This window comes from Equus asinus, chromosome 1, assembly GCF_041296235.1.
Source record: "Equus asinus isolate D_3611 breed Donkey chromosome 1, EquAss-T2T_v2, whole genome shotgun sequence".
NCBI lineage: Eukaryota > Metazoa > Chordata > Mammalia > Perissodactyla > Equidae > Equus > Equus asinus.
This window is the reverse complement of record NC_091790.1, coordinates 86,539,244-86,556,831: the sequence shown is the minus strand read 5'-3', so window position 1 is coordinate 86,556,831 and position 17,588 is coordinate 86,539,244. Positions and strand designations below refer to the sequence as shown.

General features: G+C 45.7%; 2 long non-coding RNA genes across 2 annotated transcripts in view; one reads left to right on the top strand and one right to left on the bottom strand.

Annotated features, from left to right (window-relative positions):
* Positions 1 to 17,588, bottom strand: part of LOC139041474 (uncharacterized) — a 28,771-nt gene that overhangs the window by 3,282 nt on the left and 7,901 nt on the right. Inside the window, exon 2 of the long non-coding RNA XR_011496701.1 lies at positions 4,329 to 4,520. This is a non-coding gene — a long non-coding RNA (uncharacterized lncRNA). The remainder of the gene's footprint in view (positions 1 to 4,328; positions 4,521 to 17,588) is intronic.
* On the top strand, positions 4,477 to 14,902 carry LOC139041507 (uncharacterized). The gene is made up of 2 exons (XR_011496797.1): positions 4,477 to 4,613; positions 4,798 to 14,902. It is a non-coding gene; the product is annotated as an uncharacterized lncRNA (long non-coding RNA).

Here is a 17,588-nt window from a genome sequence, read left to right as displayed (position 1 = left end):
CAGCCACCGCCAGTGCCATTTTCCCAACCACCAAGAACACCACCACAGTAGGCTGGACAGGGAAGTAAGAAGTAGGTTCCAAATTCACCACTGTGGTCTCAAATCTGGACGTGGGAATGTTGGGATTGGGTCTGATAGGAGTCGTTGGGCAAGAGGAATTATCCTGAGGCAGGGGCATGAAGATCCCTGAGCTCCTCTCCAAGTGTCATTTGTTGTATTTGCCTCTGTTGAGCTGAGGTGGATCCCTGCCCCAGAGGTGACCAGAGTCAGCCCACTCCACATGCCACACCACAGGGGGCGCCACCCCACCCAATGCATCCCAGGAGGCTGTGGGACACCACCCCCGCTGCTGGTGCCCTTGCACCGGCTGCTGCCAAGTTCATCATCCTCCCTCAGGAGCCCGGCCTGGGCTGGAAGGAGCCAGAATGTGGAGGGGCTGAGACACAGTTTGGGCACACTAGCTGCCTGGCAGCCTCCTGCTCCAACCAGGCTGATGACAACTGCCAGGGTACTTTCAGGTCTCAGGGCCCTTTTCCCCATCGTAGACCCCAGACAGAGACTCATCCCAGGAAGCTGGAATGGCTGGCCTCCTTAAGACAAAGCAGGCTCCTCCAGAGGATACACCTCTCCCCGTGCCCTGCCACAGTGCACCCAGGGAGATGGCCAGGGGAAGGCCTGCCTTGGCCCTTAGTCATGGATTTCTCTCAAGAGTAGAGCTCTGGGCAGCAGGAGGGCATGGCTTTAGTGACTCCAGAGTGAAGGGAGGTGCCTGCCCCTGGAAGGGCAGGCCTGCCAATTTCCCCACTATTTCCGCAGGGGGCGTGGCATGCCTAGTGTGGCCAAACTCCTTTGGCTAGCATTGTGAGCCCTGTTGACTTGTCAAACATTTACTGCTCCCTGTGTTGAAAAGTTCCTTCCTGATGGGAGGCCTTGTTCTGTCAAACAATAAAGGAGGCCCCGGATGATCAGCATGCAGGAGGGATAGCCTTGCCCTGCCCCCTGGCTCCTGATGGGCAAAGAGGGGCAGAAAGCTATTTTCAAAGGATGGGAGTGGGACCTGAGCAGAAGGGGAGAAGGGGATGTGAGACACAGTTGTAGAAGTTGGGAATCCCAGTTCACCAGCAGCTGCACCCAGCCACCACCAGTGGGCTCCCCCACACTTTCAGTGCCACAAGGACCTGTCCCTCAGCAAGCCCAAGGGCCTTTCTGAGGCCAGTCACCTTTGCTGTGCATGCGTAGATAGAAAGGAGGGTTTTCCCTCCATGGAGTGGCGCTTCCAGAGTGCTAACAGTCAATAAGACCCATGGGATTTGTCAGTCAGTTGGGGAGGGGCGGGTGCACCCACCATCCTCTCTTCATTTTCCTGAGATCCTAGATCTGGTGAGAGTCACTTGAGGTTTCCATGAAATTAGTGGAGTTCTCACTGTGTTGTAGGGGATCTTGTTGAGGTAATGGCTGGCCTCTGTGATATCAGGTCTTGGTGAGGTCAGAGGGGGGGTCTCTATAATGTCACTAGAGGTTTCTTGGAGGTCATGGGAGTTCTTTGTGTGTTCAGGGAGTTCTCTGTGAAATCAGGAGACCTCACTTTGAGGGAAGAGGGGTTCACTATGAGGTCAGTGGAGGTCTCTGGGTGGTCAGACAAGTCTCTGTGTGGGCATGGGATGTCTCTGTGTGGTCAAGGGGAGTGTCTAAAGTGTCAGGGGATGACTCTGTTAGGTCAGCTGAGATCTCTGTCTGTCAGTGAGGGCAGAAGGGGTCTCTATGAGGTCAGAGGTGGTCTCTGTGAGGTCACGGTGTTACCAAAATCAAAGTGGGTTGAATCCTTGCGAGTTAAGTTGGCATGAGCACACTAAAGCTATTTGGGGACATAAACCTTCCCTCGTTTGTTTGTCTTCCAGCCCTTGACTATTGGGGGCAACTGAGAATGCTGTGTAGTAGCTTCCCTCACTTCATCTGTAGTAAGTTCACAGAAGGTGTCAGTTCACACAAGGGCAGTGTGGAAATTAATGGTAACTAGAGAAGCTCTCCTGATGGAGCGGCCATTTTTGCAGCTGCAGCTGCCACGTTATGTCCTTTGAAGGGCTTTGCCATGGATCCCAGCTACTTTCTGGGGGACCTGTACCACTTCTAACAGTTTAAGCATCTCTGGCCCATGTTTAACGTCCATGATTCACTCTGGAGACCTCTGTGGCTGGAGGTCACTTCTGGGCAAGCATGGCTTAAAGACCCATTGGAATCAAGGAAAAGGGCAGCAGAGTTTAAGATATGACAGGATATTAAAGAAATCTGAAGGGTCTCTGGCATCATATCTTGATACTGAAGTATTCTATTTTGGGATAGCCAGAGGCCTCATCAGTCACTGGTAGACTAGAGAATTGATGTAGGAGTCCAAACCCTCATAGGTAGGTCCATAGCCAATTTTTTTGCTTTCTTGATTAACAGGCAGATGGCAGCTACTGCTCTGAAGCTTGGGGGCTACACTTTAACCACGGTGTCCAGCTTGCCCCACTCAAAAGCGTCCGTTTATGGTCGCCGTAGTTTATCAGAGAAGCTGATAGCCCTGCATCCAATGTAAAGAATCCAAGGAAGAAAAAACAGAGCCATCCCTTTAGACACATCATATCCCTTACAGGTCAAGAAGCTGAACATACTTAGCTCACATCTGACTCTATCCTCCTGGGGATAGAATCACACCCTGCAGGATTACCCTTCTCCCCGCCCCCATTTTCGATGCCAATTGCAAGTTCGGGTCGTGACCTGTGCTCCTGACAAAGCGGCCGCGAGACCGCAGGTTCCCACCACCCCCTCCCTGGGTTTGAGGGCTCTGATAGAGCGGCTCACACAACTCGGGAGAACCTCTCCCTTCTGAACAGCCACAGGGAAGAGGTGCATAGAGCAAAACATGTGTGGCAGGGAGGAGGAGCTCCCGGGGCCTCTCTGGGTGTGCCACTCTCCCCGAACCTCCACGTGTTCGCCAACGCGGCAGCTGTCTGAGCACCGTCCTTTCGCAGTCTGACGGAGACTCCATCGCCTGGGCATAGTCGATTACGGTCATTGGCCGTTGGCTACTCAGCGTGACCTTCAGCCCCTCTTGCCCCCGCCCCCACCCCAGGGCTGGGGGTGGGGATGGGGACGGGGACAGGCCTGAAACTTCCAAGGCCCGAATCGAATCGCACAGTTGGTTTCCCCGGCACCCAGCCCCCACCCTTAGGGCTTCTCCAACACTCACCTCGTTAACACCAGTTCAGGTGGCGTTGAAAGGGGCTTGTTAGGAATAACACCAGACAAACCACTTCGCCTTTCTGGCTCTGGACTCGTTTCAGGAACTGAGCCCTAAAGTAATTCTCCTAACCAAAGATGCGCCATGTGGCTCTCGTATGGGCAATCACAGGACTTTTAGGCACTCGGTGCCAGAAACCAAGGGAAGACATTTACTGTTATAGCCCCAGGAGCGCACAGCATTGAGAGCACTAAGGTCACGGGCAAAGCTAGATTCCCCTGTTCTGAAAACTTACTGATTCCGGGAAAGCTTCCTCTTTATGGCTTCTGGCTTCAAGGGGCATATGTTTTACCCGGGGCCAGCCACCTACCTGCTTCCGTTTTACCTTTCCTGGCGTGGCACCAGCTGCTCACTCCACCTGTCCTTGGGCCCATAGTTCCGAGTTAGCCCTGCTTGAATCATGTAGGGGAATCTCTCGCTTCTCAGGGGCTGCTGTATCCTGCAAGAGGGCCATCAGCTCCCCTCCCCCACTTTTTGGCGCTTGGAGCTCGGTTTTCTCCTGTTCCCGGCCTGTGGAGGCCCCTAACTCACAGCGCATGTCCCTCCCTAGAAGGGGGTGGGGAACGGGGCATTCTGGTACACACAGTGAGGAATCCTTCAGCAGTCTGGACCCTGTTTCACAGGTCCAGGGCTCCAGACGTCTTCCGGTCTCTCCCTTTCCTGAGACCTCCTTCAGTTCACACTTTCCTTCAGAAAGGTTTCCCTTGTGGGCATTCCACACCAAGAACACGGCTCCACTAGGGAGCAAAGATTCAGCCTGCTCTCCTCCTTCCTGCCGAGGTCACCGGGGCCTCCCGGAGCCAACCGGGGGAGGGGGCTGTCCCTCAGCCCCATCTCGTCTCATCTGTGGTCAAGGGAAACTGCCACGGCTCGGTCTTCTTTGATCCCTTCCCTCCCTGGGGACGGTTCGGACAATCCTGCCACCAACGCCCTTCCTCTTGGCAGTCCGCACACCGATTAGCCCCCGACATTGTGGGTGGCCTCCTGGCCCCTCGGTGGGGGCCGGGGTTACTCACCCATGGCATATGCCCCCTCTCCCTCAGGATACCTTGAGGAGACTGGCGGGCCACAGCGAGCAGGGCGGCCTGCCTTTTCATCATCTTGTCTTCCTTTGCATCCTCAGCTTCAAGTCGGTTATGGAGCACCCTCCGTGCAGCCACTCGTAGCTGTGCGGGACTGGTAGCAGGACGGATCGCCAACTTTTGGAGTTTCCCACGGGTGTCTGGAGCACTTCTGAGATCTGAAACACGGATTCGGGATCACTGTACTGCCCCGGGCCTCCAGGTCCCAGTTTGTGTATCGCCTGAGGCAGTCCTGCGGCCTCTGGAACAAAGTGTGTGGGTGTGGTGGGGTGGGGGTGGGGGGGGTGGGCGCGGGGCGGGGAGGGGCGGCTCGGCTTTCCCCAGGGCCCTATTGGACCTGTCTGAATTTAGGCCATTTAATGGGTGGCCGGCTTACTCTTTTCATGGCTTTCAGAAGCAGACCCCGACAATAGCCTCCCTTTCCTCCATCCCCAGGATCATTGGGATTCCACCCTGCCTCGCTCTCTGGCACAGCCTGTCCACCAGGCCTGCGGATGTCCGATCCTGGGTCATCTGCCTTACCCGCTTGTTCCCTGGCTTCGAACGGAACGGATGACTTTGCCTCAGGCATGCTAACCTTCTCCTCCAGAAGCCCACAATTCGTATGGGGTGAGAATTCATATGGAGTAAGTATAATAATATTGCTCATAATGTTATTTTTATTATTAATAGCTAACAATTATATAGTGCTTCCTATATTCCAAGCAATATTCTAAGTGCTTTCTCAATGTTAACTCTTTGAATCCTTGCAATTCCCCCATGAGGTAGGTATTATTTCTTTCAAATGAGGAAACTGAGGCACCAGAGAGAGGCTAAAACCAATATGTAACTGATAAATGAATTCCTCGATAAGGCTGAGTAAATGCAGGCTCTTTGTGTTCGGAGTCTTGGCTCTTGATACTCTATACCTGTTCTCCTGCAAGTCCTATGAAACTCAGAAGCTTGTACCGTGGTGGTGAGGCGCAGGGGCTTTAAGCACACTGCTGAGTTCCAGAGCTGACTCCACCCTTGGCTTGGTAGTGAAAACAGTCCTGGATTTGAGAAGCTCAGTATCTACTGCCCTCTCCTCTAGGACCCAGTAGAGGTGGGGGATACAGATGCAAATGTTGGGAGACTTTTAAGTTCTAGGGGCAGGTTGTATCCAAAGAAGCTGAGGGCCTGCAGGTAACTTCTCCTCGCCAGTTTAGCACCTCCCCTACCCCTTCAGCCCCCATCCATGCAGAAAGGCAGCATGAGCCTGGAATCACTCAGGCCTAGATGGAAATCCTGGCTCTGAAATGCACTGGCTTTGGGTAACAACTTAGGCTTCATGATCAAGAAGGTAAAATCAGAGGAAGATGGTGCTGTTGAGTGAGCATCCCAGCAGCTGAGTTAAACGGTAACCAAAATGACTGCCTGACTCAGGGGCATAAGGCTTTAATGCACACACACTTCACATGTCCCAGGCACAGGCTAGACATTCTACACGGCTCTTCCCTTTTCATACTCCCAATAGCCCCAGGAGTTGTGTTGTTCTATACCCACTTCACAGATGAATAAACTGAGGTTCAGAGACCTTAAGTAAGTTGTACCAAAAGTTGGGCTTCTTTGAATCCTTGTTACCATTATGGGCTTAACTGTATCCTCCCAAAATTCATATGTTGAAGACCTAACACTTAGCACCTCGGAAGGTGATTGTATTTGGAGACAAGGACTTTAAAGTGGTGATTAAGTTACATGAGGCCATTAAGGTGGAGCCCTAATCCTGTCTGACTGGGGTTCTTGTAAGAGGAGGAAATTTGGAATCACAGGGAGACATCAGGAATGCGCTCACACAGAGGGAAGAACATGTTAGCACAGTGAGAAAGTGGCCATCCACAGGTCCCCTACTATCAGCACATAATCAGGAAGGGCAAAGAGGTTTTCTGGTGCCATTTTGTCCCGAGGCTTTATCTCATATTTCGTAACTCCTAGCAGCTCTGAAAAATAAATGTTATGAATGTGGAAATATCAATGGATCTGGGACTTTGTTCTTGCATTATTGTCATTTCTCAGAGGATCAGAAGATGTCATAGGCATAAGCCTGTCTCTCCTAAGAAGGCCTGGAAAGAAATTACAGAAAGTGTAGAAGGCAGGAGCTACTTCTACTATAGCTCATTTCCAGATTCGGGCTAATATCAGATCTTCATTGGATTATTAATGTTTCTTGAGAGTGCAGCTTCATCAAATTTCTCTTCCCTGCCTGGGCCTTCAGCAGCTGATACGGTCATCAGCTGTCTAGCTTGTGGCCCTGCATACCTATGCCTTACCTATTCATATGTCCAAAGTGACATGAAGCTCAGGACGCCATATTTTCTGATTTATGGTATCATTTTTGGAAAAGTTTTATGAGGTATAAACAAAGCAAACTAGTTAAAAATCTAACAATCCTTTTTATTTGAAGAGAATAAGATTATATGCCATTAGAACTCCTCTGCAAAACCCAGGACATATATCTCACAACTTGCTTGACATTTTTTTTTAAAGATTTAATTTTTTCCTTTTTCTCCCCAAAGCCCCCCAGTACATAGTTGTATATTCTTAGTTGTGGGTCCTTCCAGTTGTGGCATGTGGGATGCTGACTCAATGTGGCTGGATAAGCGGCGCCATGTCCGCACCCAGGATCCAAACTGATGAAACACTGGGCCACTTGCAGCAGAGCACGCTAACCTAACCACTCAGCCACGGGGCTGGCCCCCTTGCTTGACTTTTGATAGGTAAGAAGGAGATAGAAATTCTTACCAGTGGCTATCTGGTTGCTAGAAACAGAAACTGCCTTTTGTTAACATAAGCAAAAGAAATATCTTTAAAGGCTATGGAATGACATATAAAATTGAGGGAAAATAGAACTTCAGGAAGAACCAGAACCAAAAAATAATGAGAGATACAGAGACAGAGATAGAGAGTGGGGGGGAAGGGAAGAAGGGAGGGAAGGATGGGTGGAGAAAGTGATAGAGTTAATTGAACAAGGTGGCCACAGCATAGGCTAAGGGAGGGGATGGGAGATTGACAGTAGTCCGTGATCCCAGAGAAGAATGTATTTATATACAAATGGAGGAAGGATACTGGACAAGCAAGTATAAGTGATTTTCACTAACAAAGCATTCCTAAATTACTCATAAGCATTACGTGACTCCCTGATTGTCACATGCACAAGTATTGCTCCATGAAATTCCTGCTTGGGGACTTCACCAAATGTCATCTATTTACACTCAACACCCATTTCCATCTCCTTGTACATTCTTTCTTGTGTTGCAGTACTTCCCATACTTGAGAGGGCTGAAAAGAACGTTTCCAAAACTCCCTTGATGCCACGGTTCCAGAATTGATTTAAGTTCCATCAATGTAATGCAGTTGCATGAGATTTGAAAGGCAGAAGGGGTAGTGAAGGGCAGCAGGGACATTTCGTATATTTATTTTCCGGCATTAGTAGGAACTCCAGGCCCTGGCAGGCATCAGTTTTTCCAGTGGCCAAAAGGCACTTTGCACTGCCTAGTCACCAACCTCATGGTCAGGGGCACGGAGACATCAGCCAGAATTTCCTGCAGTTCCCCCATCTCTGGACTACATCTGCTGAGGCCTGACCCTGAGCCTGAGCCTAGCAGCAGACACCAAACTCCATTCTACTAGCCCTTGCAATAATTCTGTGGATGTCTAATTTCCTATAGTAAAGCCCTTTCTAGTGGAGATACTTAAAGTAGTTTCTGTTTCCTGCATGCACCCTGAATGATACAAGTATCAAAAAGCTCCTTCAGTATCAATTTAATTTCCAGCTTTATTGCACCTTCTTTCAGTGCAATGATATGGTTCACCCATCTTATGGCTCCTTTCCTTGCACAGATGACAGAGTTTTCTTGAGTAATTGAGCAGAGCTTCCTCTGACTTTCCTACAGGTGAGTTGAGTTATTTTGTTCCTTGAGATCACTCCCATTTCCCAGAACTATTGTTGACTATGCTGCTTAGCTTAAGTGGTTTCTTTGTTGTGTTTCATCTCATTACTCCCAGAAATGTAGATGCCTCACCAGTGAAGAAAGACTAGGAGTGATGATTGCCTTGATGGCTGTTCTTTTAGGCCAGTTGGATCATAAAAGGCATACTTCTCCAAATATTATTATATCATGAAGCATTCTCTGGTGATAGCCCTTTGATAGGTACACTTATGGAAGAAGTTAGAGTTGGTATTATGCATTAGAATTTCAGTCACATAGTCCCTTGGATCTAGGAATCCCAAAGCTAGGGACTTATGTTACTGATATCTCACAAAAAATCCTCTCAGATTTACATATAAGTTTAGTGCAGGAATTTTTTTTGGTAAGTGTTTTTAAAAATGAAAACAGCAAAACGATCATTCAGGGACCATTTAATTGAATTACAGTATATTCAATTGATAAAAGTATTCAGCTGTAAAATAACATGGTTGGCCCAATACAGGAACATTTCCAAGATGTAATATTAAGTGAAATGATAAGGATGAATTGCACAAAATATTTAGCATTTAGCAAGTTTTAAGTATGACAGGTGAAAAAATATGCATTGGTGTCAACTACACATCAACTGTTCACTAATTCCCCTTGGGATCAAAATACTAGGTTCTGAGGGTTTAGAGTGGGGGGGTGGTATATCATTTTGTGTTTCAGTGGAGAAAGAGAAACATTACCAGGTATTTCAAACAGAGGGAATTTACAACAGGGGATTGTGGGTTGGTTATGCCAGGATTGGACGACTGAGAATGAGGGTATTCATTTCCTAAGGCTGCTGTAGCAAATTACCACAAACTTGGAGACTTAAAATAATAAGCATGAATGAAAAAAGAGAATGAAATATACAAAAAGAAGTGTATATGAGACATATAGGAAATGCTGACAATACTCAGTACACATGTAATCAACGTTTCAGAAGGACAGGAGGAAGAGAACGGAGCTAAAGCAATATCTGAAACAATTATGGCTGAGAAATTTCCAAAAGTGATAGAAGACTTTAAGCCACAGATCCAAGAAATGCTATGGATTCCCATGAAGACAAATACAAAACATTTAGAGCCCACCAAACATGGTATGGTCTAAGGTCTAAAGGGGTATTTCACAATAAGGAAGTGTGGGCCCAACTTTGCATCTCTTCATTGTGGGGCCTGTGAGTGAGGGAGAGGAAGAAGCAGCAATCATGGAGCAGGGCTATAGCATGGCTGCTGATGGGGGATAATTAGGAGGGAATGAAGGTAGCCTCAGAGGCTCATTGATCCCCTCAAACATTGCTTGAAGACCTGTAACTCAAGATTTGACAGAAAAATGGCTAAGAGTTTGCCTTCCCTTTTATCAAGGAAAAAAAATAGCTATAGTAATTCTTACTTACAACTACTTATACAAAGGGACAGAAAACCCAACTCAGTGGGTATAGACCATGAAGAGATTTTGTTTTATGTAAGTGCAAAGTCTGGCAGCAGCAAGCCTTACAGGTGTGGGTTGATCTAACCATTCAGGTGTCAAAATCAAGGATCTGCTTTCATTCTGGCTCTCTGTTCTGCTTTACTTGGTGTTGGCATAATCTCTAGGCTCTACGTGGTAGTCCTCCAACTTCTCCAGGTGGGCACTCCTCTGCAATAGCAAAATAGCCATGGCAGCTATGTCATCATATCTGTACAGCTCCCTCTTTTGGTAGGTCCTTCTAGGAAGGAGAGAACATTACTAGCTAAGAAATTATAGCAGATATCTCCTCTCACCTCTGAGGCTCAGATTGAGTCTTATGCCCATCTTTGAACCAAGATCGTGATTGAGATACCACGTTAGTCTTCAACTAAGCAGAGACCAGGTTTAGAGTTGGAATTGGGGGTTAATACTACCAAACCACAGCACTGGGATGGGGGAGGAGTGGTCTCCACAAAGCAAAATATAGTTGCTAACAGTAGAAGTGGGTAATCACCAGAGGAGGAACAAATGCTGAAAGCCAAAAAAAAAAAAAAAAAAAATTAACTCAAATCACATGGCATGACACTTGACCCACTTCTCTTCCCTTTTCCTCCTGGGTTAGCTCGGCTCTGTTCTCAACTGTTGCTTGAATGCACCAAACACCACGCCCTTGAGGCCTTTGCTCTCCCCAGAGCTTTATCCTGGAATGCTCTTTCCTCAGACATTTGCTTGGCTTTCTCCCTTGTTTTTCTATTCACGGCTCTATTTAAATGTCACTTCAGAGAGGCCTTTGGTGGATTCCCTATCAAAAATAGCAACTGCATTTCTATCTACCCCCATAATTGGCTTTGGTTGTGTTTATAGCATTTATCACTATTTGACATTATTTTATGTCTCTCTTTGTCCTCACCACTGGAACGCACTCTCCCTGAGAAGATTCTCTCTTGCTCATTGTTGTATCGTGGTGCCTAAAACAGTGCCCAGCATGTAGTAAACATTAAACAAATGTTTGTTGAATGAATGAATGCGTTAGAATCCAAGACCTAACCCCACTTCTGTAATCTTAAGCAGGGAACTGAAGCCTTTATTGCCTCTGTTACCTTATCTGTCAAATGGAGATGCTTTCTACCACAGAGCATTATTCTTCAAGTAAGAAAATGTGTGGGAAATGTCTGGCATGTACAGATCTTTGATATATATTATTCTCACAAACATATATATTGATGTGTATATATATATATATATATATTCTCACAAAGCTTCATTCAGTGGACCCAATGAGGCCAGAATCCTTTATTTAAATCAGTTGTTATCGACCCTGGTGTCACTTTAGGATTACCGAGGGAATTCTTCACAGGTGCTGAGCTTGGTTCTCACCCTGAGTCTCTTATTTAATTGGCCTGGTGTGACGCCCAATCATTGGCAATTTTTAAAGCTCCCCAGCGGGGTCTAATATGCAGCCAGTGCTCAAGACCACTAGTTTCTAGTCATTGGTGGGCTGATGGCAGGGCTGGATGTGTAACCATCAGACTCATGGAAGCATTGTAAAACCTGGCCCTTCCAACACCTGGAAATCTCTAGAAGCCAGCTTGGCTTATTTTCTCCAGTACAAACCTTCAACTGGCAGACTACACAGATGATCCTTCCCACTGTGTTAGAAAGAAAAAACATCAGCCCTGCCTCAGATTTCTCAAATGATTTTTACATGTGCAAACCATGACCTGTTTCCACGCTTGTAGATGTTAGGGGGGAGAAAGGGAAGCTTAAAGGAGACCAGGGAGACTAGTGTGTATTTTCTTCTAAAGAAACTTTTAAAAGTGCAGAGAAACTGGCCTGGGACAGGGTCTAGGATCTAGATCTTATACTAACAGGGATGATGCATGTGAACAGTGCCCAGGACAATTCCTGGCCCATCGTAATTAGTGTTCAATTAAGCAAACTAGACTTGCCTAAGGTGTTATGATAATAATGACACAACAAACAATGAATCCTTTTTTTGAGCATCTTCCCTGTGTTAAGTATTTTAGGTAGGTAATTTTTTATCTCTACAACATTACGGTAAATCACTGGTTTTCTCCCCTTTCACAACTGGCAAAATTAGGATCTGAAAGCTTGCAGCTGGGAGAGGGAAGACTCAAGATTAGCATTCAGGGCTGACACCAAAGTTCATCTTCCTGCCTGTATACTCTATACTGTTTCTAGAATCCCCTTAACTCTCAAACTCTATGACTCGGAGCAACTTGGACCTTTTTCACCTGCAGTAAACAGAAAGCTTTTCCTTCACTTAAAATAATGTAAATAGTGATAAATGCTAGGAATACAACCGAAGCCAATTGTGGGGGTACTGGGTTAGAGATGCTGTTCAAACCTCATCCCATTCAGACCCTCTGACTATTGATAGGAGAGGGAAAGTGGAAGAGAGAGGTTTTGCCTGATCTTTGAGGCATACACCTGTGTGGAGAGAGGGGGCAGAAATGCCTGGTTTTCTGTTAAGAGGTAGGGCCATGGGAGGAAGCTGCTGCCCACTCCTCAAACTGTGCAAGTCCTCCTGATTCAGGGCAGTTCTACAGGCTCTTGTCTCTGCTTATCTGGAACTCTCTGCTCCTTGTGAACACCCACCATCACCTTTGCCTAGAAATTCCTATTCACCCTTTGGATCCACAGTTTAAGTGTCACTTCCTCCAAGAAGCCTCCTCTGGTTCTCCACCACTCCCACCCCTACCCTAAAACAAAATATTTTCACATCTTCTTTTGTTGTGTTTATGGTAGTTTGTAATTAAATAATAATTTTGAGTAATTGTTTAGCACCTACCTCCCCTTTGTCAGCTCCATCAGGGCAGGAACCAGATCTTTCTGATCTACCTCCATATCCCCATCGCCTAACACAGTGCCAAACACATAGAAGGGCCTCAACATTTTATTTGCCTGGCTGTAAGTGTTACAATGAAGAGACCAAACTTAACCCTTCCATTTTTTCTATCTTTCTCAGGAAACAGAGGAAAGGGAACCTCTGCCACTCCAGTGCAGCCTGACATTCCTGAGATGACTCAAGACACAACTAAACAAATGGTATGCACCTGGGTATGTGGAGCTTGAGGAAGAGCTTCACTCATCTTTCACCTTCTATTCTCTGATGCTGGGTAGGGTCCTCCTTTCTGGTTTTTTTTTTTTTTTTGGTGTTGTTCATTTATTTTTTTAATGATTGGCCCTGAGCTAATATCTGTTACCAATTTTTTGTTCTTCTTCTCTCAAAATTCCCCTAGTACATGGTTTTATATTCTAGTTGTAGGTCCTTCTGCTTCTGCTATGTGGATGCTGCTTCAGCATGGCTTGTTGAGATCCATTCCCAGGATCTGAACTGGTGAAGCCCTGGGCTGCTGAAGCAGAGCATGTGAACTTAACCATTCGGCCACGGGGCTAACCCCCCCTTCTTGGTTTTTGGTTTCCACCCACCACCGTGATGTCAGACTCTCTTTGACTTTGAGAATCTCCTCTGGCAGAGAAGGGAGGTAGAAACCTCTTCAAGTGTGGGGTGGTTCCTGCCTTAGCTGATATCGCTGCAGAAACCTCTCTCCACAACCTGGTCATGGGCTTGGCACCTGCCGCAAGAAATTGGACCTGTAGCATGTGCAATGGTTCTGAAGCCTGTGACCAATCCTCCCACTGCCATCAAAATAAAGGGTGGTTCTGAGACCTATTTCAACATTTTTTTTAAAGATTTTATTTTTTTCCTTTTTCTCCCCAAAGCCCCCCGGTACATAGTTGTATATTTTACTTGTGAGTCCTTCTAGATGTGGCATGTGGGATGCTGCCTCAGCAAGGTTTGATGAGCAGTGCCATGTCCGCACCCAGGATTCAAACCAACGAAACACTGGGCCACCTGCAGTGGAGCGCACGAACTTAACCACTTGGCCACAGGGCCAGCCCCCTATTTCAACATCTTAAATTCAGCTTCCAGAGACTGAGGGTGACCTTTTCCCCAGACACCACATTTTAAAATGTAATGGGCTCTTTGATTTTGCAAACAAAATCTTGCAAGCAGTTAAATTACATTTTTAATATTCCCAGCACTTAGCCAGGAAAAGATGCAGACAGAATTGAAAAGCATCCTGAGGTTTTCTGTCGTTGTTTTTATTTAAATGCCCAGATTAGACCATAATTCATCTCAAAATGGCAGGAGGCCTCTTCATGCACTTCACACTTCAAAATGTCTTAGAAAATCATGTCAATTTTGGCAAGCCTCTTGCCATGCCAGAAACAACAGCAGATGCTTTTCTCCTTGAGTATCGTCTATTGTGAATCAGATTATTAAAAAATACACCTTGCTCTTTTATTTTGCCTCTGTTTTGAGGATTTTATGGCATCTCTGCAGTAATTGATTTGTGTCACATTCCTGCATAAGTAGCATTCATTGTCCCACTTTTTAGAAGGGGGAATTGAAGCAGAGGTGTGGTAAACCAACTTTCTTATGATCCCGGAGAAACTCACTCATTCATTCACTTGTTCATTCAGTAACCATGTCTTGAGAACCAGCTATGCCCTGGTCACTAACCAGACCTTGAGGATACATAAACGACTATCTCACAGGCCAGTCTCCAGATCTCTGGTAGAAGAGAGAGTCAATAAATGATTACAACATTCCACGATAAGTGCTGAGGTGGATAAAGGGGCCACAAAGAATCGCCCCTCAGCCAGCTTGTCTGTAAGAGAAGGCTTCCCACAAGAAGTGAAATATGAGTCAAATCTTGAAGGATGAGTAGGACCCCAACCATCCAAGGCCTGAGTGGCAAGAAGGGCTTTTACAGCAGAGGGAGCAGCATGCACAAGGCACAAAACAGCTTCGTGTTTTCTGGTTTTAGGTGGTTGGAGAAAAAGATGTATATGTGGGATTGAAAGAAGATAGGCAAGAACGAGAACGAGAACAGTCTTACATGCCAATCACGGGACGTGGACTTCCTCCTGACACAGTGGGACGAAAACAGTATAGAGTGTGTTAGTTAGTACTCACTCACTTACTTAGTTCAGCCTAATTCAGGTTCATACAAATTCCCCCTTTCCCTGTCTTTAGTGGTCAAAGAGAGTGTTGATCTATCTGAAGAAATATAAAATTATTAAAATCACTTTTTCAGATCCAAGGACCTCTTTGAACTGTCTAAAGTCATCCTGCATGCAAATGTGCATTTGCCTGGGTAGATTATCTAAAGCCTTCGTTGGATTTCTCAAGTGATCTAAAGCTCTAAAAAGTATAAGAATCACTACTCTGTTTATTTTATGAAAACTTTCAGCCCTTCCCAAAGTTGATTTTATCCAAGTAGAATTCTTTTATATCAATCTCTTAAAATTTACTGGTTGCTTGTTATCCATGTGGGTACCATATCATGTACCATTCTATTATTTCAAACAAAACAATTCTTCACATTTCCCAGCAGCAGGTTAATCCATGTTTGTTAACCAACTAAAACTGGACTTCTAATCTCAATTACTATTCTTTAGACCTATGGGATTTTCATACTTTCTATGTGAGAAGTTTGAGACAAAGGTACTATATTGGAGAAATACAGGTATTTGAATGTTGGGGGAAGCACAGATGATTTTCAAAAGTTAGAGTCATAATTCTATGGTGAGTTAGTTAAGATTATTTGGATTGAAATTAAGAGAAGAAACTCTACTAAATTTATTGGAAGGAGAGAGAAGCGTATTATGCTACCTAAGGTTAGAAATGTAACAAGTAACAGTGAAGTAAAATCAGGGACTTGAACTTCATCATGACGTCCTATATCTTTTCTCTTCTCTCTGCTGTTAGCTTCATTCTCCCTCTCTCTCTCTCTGTCCGTCTCTATCTTTCTGGACAGATCAGCCTTTTCTCATTTCCAGTACACAGTGTGTAAAACCTGTGAGAGTTCCTACCTCTCACACAGAATGATCTCTGTTTGTATATCCCTCTGTCTTCATCTCTCACAAATCGTTCCAAAATCACTGAACAATGAGTGCATTGGTCCCTTTGCATTAGATACCCAGTCCTGCACTGTACACTTAGATATGGCTGTTCTCTCCCTAACCATATGGCTCGGCAGGAGAGAAAATTCCTGGAAAAATGAAGTTGTGAAGATCAAACAATGGATGCCACTCTGTACATGGTAGGTGACAGAATGCCTGTCATGGCTGCCGGGACTAGGTTGTCCATTATTCTAAAAACATCTCTATTTTGCAGTAGACATGAGATTAGGATGCCAAACTGAGCTAGACATAACCTCTACATCTCCTTATAGTTCTGTGTCTACCATTCACTGCCTGATCTCAGTAAGTCACTTCCACTCTCTGGGCCTCGTCTTCCTTAGTTAAATTAACAGGACAGACAGAACTAGAAGTTCTTTATGGTCCATTACAAGGAGCCCATGAGCCTAAGACAATGTCACTATTCTTTCAGTCATTCTTTGTCAAGAACCTCAGGCTCATTGTCCAGAGGTTATTCCGTGGAGAAGTTATAAGCAATTCCTGAAGACCCTCCTCCATGAATCCCACTAGTATAGAACGTCAAGAAAAATCTCAACCAGTTACAAAAACCTTTTCTTTGTGAAAATCAGAAATGCAAACTGATTAAAGTCATGATTTCACCCTTCTCTTAAAAACATAGAAAACATTCAACACAGTAATTTACATCCTGGAAGGCTTCACAGATGTAGTCCTATAGCACTCAGGACTTGAAACCCATCCTCCAAGCTTTACAAAGCCAGACATTACAGTAAATCTCGCTAGCTGTATGGCCTCATCTTTGGCCAAGAGACTGGAGAAGATCTAGGTGGTGACTGTGTTGCCAGTGAGATAGTTGTGTTGTTTTGGTAGAAAACTCTAGAAGAGGATCTGCAGCCAGAAAACCCTACTGCTGAGACTTCAGCCTCCAAAGATCCCCCAAGCTCTTTGAAAATCAGGCCAGTCTCACAGCCTTTCCTGAACCCAGTGATGAAGAACGAGTCTGAAGAATCGGAGACATGGATCAAAAGGTTCAGGAAGCTAGAAGATGCCCTATACTTGTGTGATCTGAATAATGCAGGTGAAGTGCGAAGCTTAAAGCTAATAAACTTCTGTTTGTGTTTTAGTCTGAAAGTGGTGATCTCATTTTCTTTCACTTGTTAACAAACACAATTTGTATATAACCCACGTGCCTGGCACTGTGCTGGGCGCAGTCAGGGAATACAAAGATGGATCAGATGTGTAACCTCCACCAGGTTGCTTAAAGTTTCTCTGTGTCTCTGGAGGAGTCCACTTCACCACCTGGGTCTAACCCACAGTCCAATCTTGCAATTCCCTTGATTGACATTTTCAGCATGCTTGCTAACAGACTGAACTCCAAACTTCTTAGCAAAGCAAAACCTGATCCTTGTCTACCTGACCAGTGTCTTCTCCTTCAGTTGCTATTCTCTCAGCATACCCTATCCTGTCAGAGTCAACAACGTGCCTTCCTCAAATGTGATTTCTCCTGTGGCCATGCCCTCCATCTGTGCTGTCTGCCTCTCCTTTACCTACCTCACCCCCTCCCAACTCCCCGTCTTGTCCAACTGGCTAATTAATGCCTAAACATGTTTTACGTTGGAACTCCACTCCACTCCTCTGAGACTCCACAGACAGATCTAGGCCAACCTTTATCTGATCACTTAGAGTTCATTAACATCCAGTATCATATTTGATATATTGTATTTTTTCAATCGAGGGCTTGTTACTATCTCACCAGTAGACTATATTCCCTTTTTATCCCCAGCATCTTGTGCAATTCTGTTCAACACTTTTTTTGAGGCAATAAGTAAATAA